A 7,174-nucleotide genomic window follows, 5' to 3' on the forward strand; every position below is an offset into this window, starting at 1 on the left:
GCTTAAGTTTCGTCGGAACGAAGTTACGGAAAATTAATTAACACACGGAGACGTAACACAGTTAAACGCGGTTTCATCTACATTATAAATGAAGTCAGTATCATACTTTTCTTTGCGAATTAACGTTTCTAGTTTGTTTACAAATTTATCAGTCTTTGAAAAGTCAGCTGAAAGCTTTTCACCATGAATTTCCAGAATAATTATGTCATGTCGTAACTTAAAGTTTCTTAGCCATCCTGAGCTTGCCTTTAAATCTGGATTACCATCAAGTTTTTTGTTGAAACTTACAGCCTTTTCAAAAGAATAGGCCCTGAAATGGGCTGACCGAGTGACCGCTTTTGTAAAAACCACAAGCAAACAGCATTATCTACTTTCTTATTTTCGGGTTATTTCATTGCTTCCGCACTGAACTTTGCCTCCTTCTCCAAAACAGGAACATAATTAAGAACTGAGTCACTATTTTTTATGTCTAACATTGTTGAAGTTCGAACACCATATTTCTTTGCTAGCTTTTTACCAGATTCGCCATATTTTAAATTGTCCACAATGTCTACTTTGACACCCAAAGAAAGAATCATTCTTTTGCATTTTAAAGACACTTTCAACCCAATAAAGAGCATCTTTGATTTTTCATGTTTAAGGAAACACAAAGCACGTCCATACTCAATAGACTAATTTCGCAAATGACAGTTCTGCAACGAGATCTACCTTACAAAATAATCCAAGCTTGTTAAAACACGTTTTACATTTTTTTTTACAAAGAAAATATATATATGTACATATTGTTACGTCTCCGTTTGTTAATTAACTTTCCGTAACTTCGTTCCGACGAAACTTAAGCGACACAAGTTCTTTCTTATTAAAACTGGTTTATTATTTCCGAATATAACTTTACCAATACACTCAACTTCAACAATCGCGCTAAACAAACGCTGTAACGTCTCTCGTGCTCTCTAACTGCAGTTCAATTACTCACTATCTAAACACACATTACAATAATCTCCCGCGTCACGTTTTCCCCTCTTATATATCCACCTACCCCATCTAGCAAACACTAGAGCATTCGCCAAAGTACATGATAGTTCTAGAAACGTTGCGTCACAATAGTCATGTGACTCGATGACGCAACAATATCGTAATTTTCAAATTTTGATACGAATAATTGGACATAATGATAATTGGTGTTAGACTATAGTTAAATAAAGAATGGTATATATAGAACAAAGATGAGACTTCAACTGTGAGTTCTGATTTTCTCAAAACAGAATAAACCTGACTGAAAATGCTAAATTATATTCACAATTCTCATTTTCTCTGTAGTTGACCAAACAAAAACTGAATCATAAGAATTTGGAAATATTTCTGCTTTGGTTAGGTTGCTAGACTCGTAATCTGCGGCTAGTGGGATTGGACCCTGGCACAGAACATGCTCGCCCTTTTAGCAGTGGAGAGCGGTATATGTTACGGTCAATCCCACTTTTCTTTGATAAAGAGTACCCTAAGAGTTGGAGATGGGTGGTGCTAACTAGTTGCCTTCTCTTTAGTTTATCACTTCAAAATAAGAGCGGCCCGGCATGGCCAGGTGGTTAAGGTGCTCGACTCACAATCTGTGGGTCGCGGGTTCGAATCCCCGTCACACCAAACATGCTCACCCTTTCAGCCGTGGGGCGTTATAATGTGACGGTCAATCCCACTATTCGTTGGTAAGAGTAGCCCAAGAGGTGGCGGTGGGTGGTGATAACTAGCTGCCTTCCCTCTAGTCTTACACTACTAAATTAGGGACGGCTAGCGCAGATAGCCCTCGTGTAGCTTTGCGCGAAATGTATAACAAATAAAGAAACAATCAAAATAAGAGACGGCTAGCGAAGATAGCCTTCTAGTTATCTTTGAGCAAAGTATAACAAAACAAAACAAACAAAAAATTATTGATAGATAAATAAATAAATAAAATAAAATCGCTTTGGTATTGACATATTTACAGGTGACGCTGAATGTTTTTAATTTCCACGTGCTGTAGGGACTTTTTAGGTTAATAATACAAACTTGCTCGGGGTTTTACGAGACTTTCGTTATTATATCATTTTGGTCATTGTATAGTTGGGCTGGTAGAAACTTTGTTTTCTTGAAAAACCAAACGAAATTCGTAAAAGGTAATAACTGGATCGCTTATTAATGTTATTAAGCTTAATAATAGGTTTAATATATTTGACATTGCATTACTACTACTAACTTGGTCCACTTAGTAATTTCAGCCGGAAATTAAGACTAAGAATAAGAGTAATGTGGGTGAAAGGGAATTATTTGCATTTAACTGGATGTTTATAAAATTCTTTAGGGCTGTTTGTTTCCAATAGTTCGTTGATTTAGACTTGAGGAATAGGTACTACTAAGCAGTGCTAGAGCATAAATATACTATAAGTTAAGTTATAACTTATAAATATAACAAGTACGAAATAAATAACTTCAATTTTCAACGTTCAATACTACTTTTTAAAATTTTAGTACTCTATTAGTTTATTCTTTTTACTAGGCTAACAGTAACACAGTTGCTTGTGTTGGTAAAGTTCAACTTCAAGTATGTTACATATCCGTTTTTTTTTTCTTTTTTCAAAGATGTTACTTGTTATCTGAGTGATGGAAAGGACATGGACTTGGTCACGTTGGTGTACTTTACTACTTAGATGTTCAAAAACCTTTTAATGATTTATTATATAGAAGATTGGCTAAGAGTGAGAAGATCAAATCAGTAGGGATTAGAGTAACCCTACAACTTACAAGCAAATGTCTTTTTTTTCCTTTCCGTTCACCTTGTTATTTTTTGTTAATTCCTTGTACTAAGTTATAGCACTGTCTAGTGACCTCCATAATTTGATAAGTACCCAAAAATTTTCATCCAAGTATGATTATTGATTTATTTTAACTCCCTTACTTACATGAGAAGATAGGATAGGGTTTTAATGTTTTATGCCAGAAAATAATGAGTATGTTCTTATGACTTATGTTGGAAAAAGTGTATAGAGATGGGGTGTAAGATTGGAATTACATTTGGTTTAAATCATGTAGGCTCTGACTGAGGAGAACCTTTGTTTTCTCTATAGTACAGAAAAATTAAGAAATATTTTATTTAGGTCTTCAAAATGGTTAGAGGGGTTGATATAGTTGCTGCAGGTGCTAGAATTAAAAGTTGAGATATGCAAGCTGGAAAACATTTATTTAAAAGTATTTTTTACTCTGTTTGAGGTTAGGCCTAGACGCTAGATTGGAAACATTTAGTCAGAATTTTTTATATACTGAAGCACTAATCTATTACGAGACTGCACCATGTTGCTTCGTGGTCTTAAGACAGTTTTTATTTTTCTAAAACTGAAAGGTTTATGGAATGGCATGATGTCATCAATTAAACCTTTAAGTGATGGCAACTTTCAATTTTATTTAAGTTTTTCTCCTTTCCAGTTTTTTCCCTATCTGACAGACAAAAACAATTGTACTTTTGTCAAATTTTCACATAGAACAGCTTTGGAAATATTGCAGGGAATAAACTAAAATTTGGTTTATAAAAGTTACATCCTAATTATAAGAGGTATGTAACTGGAGGGTTGATTTGTAATGTTTAAAATAAATGTTTTTTGTTTTCTTCAGTGACACTCACATTTGTAATGTTAGGTTCATGCCTTTCCTCTCTTCTGAAGGTTCACATTGATGTATAATTTAGCTGGTTAGTGTTATAAATCTTTAAAATATTGTTTTTAGATAATCTGAATCTGAGCTCATTAATATGCACATACTAATGAAATAACTTACATAATTAATTGGAAGTAAATTGTGTTGTTTTACTTTCAAGTTACTCAAAGTTTGAGGTCCTTAGTTTGTTCTAGTAATGCATACATCAATGGGCTATAACTTAGTATAAGTGATTATAATCTTAAAAGAGTGATCAACCAGAACACCAAGATTTTTCTCTTACATAACACTGTTAGGGTTATTCCCATCAAAATTATACTTAGAATTAAAATTGTAATATCCCTTATGTATTACCTTGAATTTATCATAATTAAAAGCCATCTGCCATTTATTTGTCCAATTCACCAAATAATCCTAATCATTTTGTAAATCAGCAACATTCTCAAAGCCAGTAACACTTGAAACTTTAATATCATAGTCAAATTTAAGTAATTTATTGACTATTCCTTCATCTATGTCATTGATGTAAATAAAAAAGAGCAGGGATCTTAACACTGTGCCCTGAGGTACCCCACTTGTGACATTAATCCAGTTTGAATGAACTCCATTTATAATAACCCTCTGCTTTTGTCCATCATGCTAATTTTCTAACCAATAAGCCAACCTGTCACCCACACCTATAGAGATATCTTTTAACAAACCTTTTATGTGGCATCTTGTTAATTCCTTTTTGAAAACACAGATACTCAAAAGACACATTCATACCCTCATCTACTTAAGTAGTAACCATTTCAAAGAATGTTAAATTATTAGTAAGGCAAGATTTTCCTCTGTTGACTATGTAACAAAATTTTAAACTTAGTTAAATGACTTTATAAAGAATCTTTTATCAGACATTAAAAAATTTTTCCCACCACTAATGTATGACTAATAGGCCCGTAATTACTGGGGCAATTCTTATCACCTCTCTTGAAAAGAGGTATAACTTTAGCCAATTACAGTCTTCTGACACCTGCCTACTTTTCAAGGACTTATAAATAATAGTAGCAAGTGACTCAAGTATCCAATCCTTAACTTCTTTCAAAACTATTGGGTAAATATTATTTGGCCCAGGATCTTTAATTTTTTTTAAATTCTCAGTCTTTTCTTAAAAAGCTCAGAATTAATGGGACCATCTTGTTAAATCTTGTTTCCACCTACCAACTGGATGAGAAATATTGCTGAAATCTTCATTAGTAAAAACAGGATTTAATAACCTCTTCCCAAAATCATCAGATATGAGCCTTTCTGTATCATTCCTCAAAGGCCTTACTTCCATCCTAATATATATTGCTTACATTTAATGTATTTAATTTTTACATTTTCAGCTAAGCTTTTTTCGTATAGTTTTTTGATTTTCCATTTGACCGACCCTCTTGATTTTTTGTAATCCTTCAAATCTCTCATCACTGCAGTCATTTTAAACTTCTTACATTTATAATGCTTTTTTAATGCCCTTTGTGAGCCAACATGGATTTTTTACATGTAGTTGCCCCCTTTTTTTTTACTAGATATAAATTATGATGTGCAGTTAAAATCTACTTAACTGAGTTCATGTTAAGTGAAATAATGAGAGTACATACAATTATTGCATAAAATGAACAATCTTTATTAGTGCATTAAACGCAAACACTGCGTGTATACTTGCAGAGTACTTTGAATGATTGCTTAATTTAGTATTAATTTGGTCAAGACCAAGCTCTAGAAATGATTGTCTTGTAGAATGGAAAATTTCAAACTAACTAAAGGCCAGGTTCCTTATAAACTTTGCATATATCCAATTTATTTTAATTGTCATTTGCATTACAAATAGGTGGGGCCATAACCTCTAGATATCATCTGCACAACTACTGAAGGACATCGCTATCATCATCCTTTCACAAGGCTGCTTTTGCAATGTTATCCACAGGTGCAAGCAGATATTAACAACTTCAAGAATAACAAAAAATCAAAGGTAATAACTTGCAACAAGAGCAAATAAATGGTTTTTTTGACCACATGTTAAATGAAACCTGCACATATTCAGAACAAAGAATAAATTGAGAATATATGTTATAATACTACATAAAAATAGAAACACATCGTATGTTCTTATATCTCACCTTGTACATATGTTCTTTAAGATGGGCTTCATAGTGTCTTCTGTTTTCATCATTTTGATATATCATATTGAGTACTTGCTTTGTTGCATTTATATCTTAGGATTTTTTTGTATTTTTAATTTATTCTTTCAAATGTTAAAAAGTACTAATAACTTGTTTGATTGAATAGAGTTGTTTAAATATTTGTTTAACAACAATAAAAGCTTGGAATGGTCTATTTTTCTTTCATTGAGGGTGTGTCTTTGTGCCAGACTAGTTTCAGAGAATTCCACTCCTCATCAGTGACTCTGGACACTACCACCAATGAAACAGACCAAACCAAGGCTTTATAGTAGTGAGGTATTGAAAAAGAAGCCTATCATTCTATGGGTATTTGAAGAACTTGTAAAATTATGCCACAGTTTAATTCTTTGTATTGTTAGCCAACACTAGGCAGCTGGTACATAATTGAATAGAGTTGTTTAAACATTTGTTTAATAACAAGTAAATACTTGTTTATTGCTTTTGTAGGTAATATATTTTGAGTTTCTCCTGTGTGGCACCATTGAATTAAGAAAGAACATGATAAAATAAGAAAGGCAACAAATTTTTAAAAATAACAACCCTGAAAGAATATGAACACTTGATTGGTTTACGTTATTTATGTACCCATGAAGCAAAAACTTAAATATAATACTTGGGAATGTTATATAATGTAATAGAAGGAGACCAAAAAATGTAAGTATTCTATTGAAAAGTAATTTTGTGTGAAACGTGCAAAGAGATGCGTACGAGATGCTCTAAGTGAATTTTAATTTTTAATGATTGCATAAGTGTGTGTTGTTTTAATATCTGTTACATCTGTAGATGTCGAGACATCATACTGGACACAAAAGTAAACATCATCCACACTTGAAATCAAAAAAATCCAACAATGTGGAATCACTGTTACCAGTATTGAAAAACTTCAGAAATGAGGAAATTGATGGACCATTTCAAGGATCTGCACCAGTTCATTTATATAAAGTAAACAAGTATAAACGTGGGAAAGACCTCCATATGGTAAGAGATGAGGAAGGAAAATACATTTACCAAGATCAATTTTTTAAGTCAATTTCGTCTGTCAGAAAGTCTGAATGTTTTTGAAACTCGTACTTTGTGTCATGGAATTAATCCTTAACTTGAAAAATAGGAAATAAGTTACTCTAAACTTTTCATGGTGCTGACCTCTGTTACACTCTTTGTACAAAGTTAACTTTCATATTCTTTGATAAGGTTTCTGCTTTCTTAAATGAGAATACCCCTATGGATTTGGTTGATACATTTGGACTATAGAAGAAGCATTCAATAAGGTTGTGTACTAAAGGTTAATT

At 32.6% G+C, this 7,174-nt stretch overlaps 1 long non-coding RNA gene across 1 annotated transcript in view; it reads left to right on the top strand.

Annotated features, from left to right (window-relative positions):
- Positions 1-2,007: 2,007 nt before the first annotated feature.
- The window catches only part of LOC106466002, an 11,997-nt gene continuing 6,830 nt past the window's right edge, over positions 2,008-7,174 (top strand). Inside the window, exons 1-3 of the long non-coding RNA XR_001291237.2 lie at positions 2,008-2,150; positions 5,534-5,674; positions 6,669-6,863. This is a non-coding gene — a long non-coding RNA (uncharacterized LOC106466002). The remainder of the gene's footprint in view (positions 2,151-5,533; positions 5,675-6,668; positions 6,864-7,174) is intronic.

The sequence above is a fragment of the Limulus polyphemus genome, unplaced genomic scaffold (assembly GCF_000517525.1).
Source record: "Limulus polyphemus unplaced genomic scaffold, Limulus_polyphemus-2.1.2 Scaffold2118, whole genome shotgun sequence".
NCBI classification, from domain to species: Eukaryota; Metazoa; Arthropoda; class Merostomata; order Xiphosura; family Limulidae; genus Limulus; species Limulus polyphemus.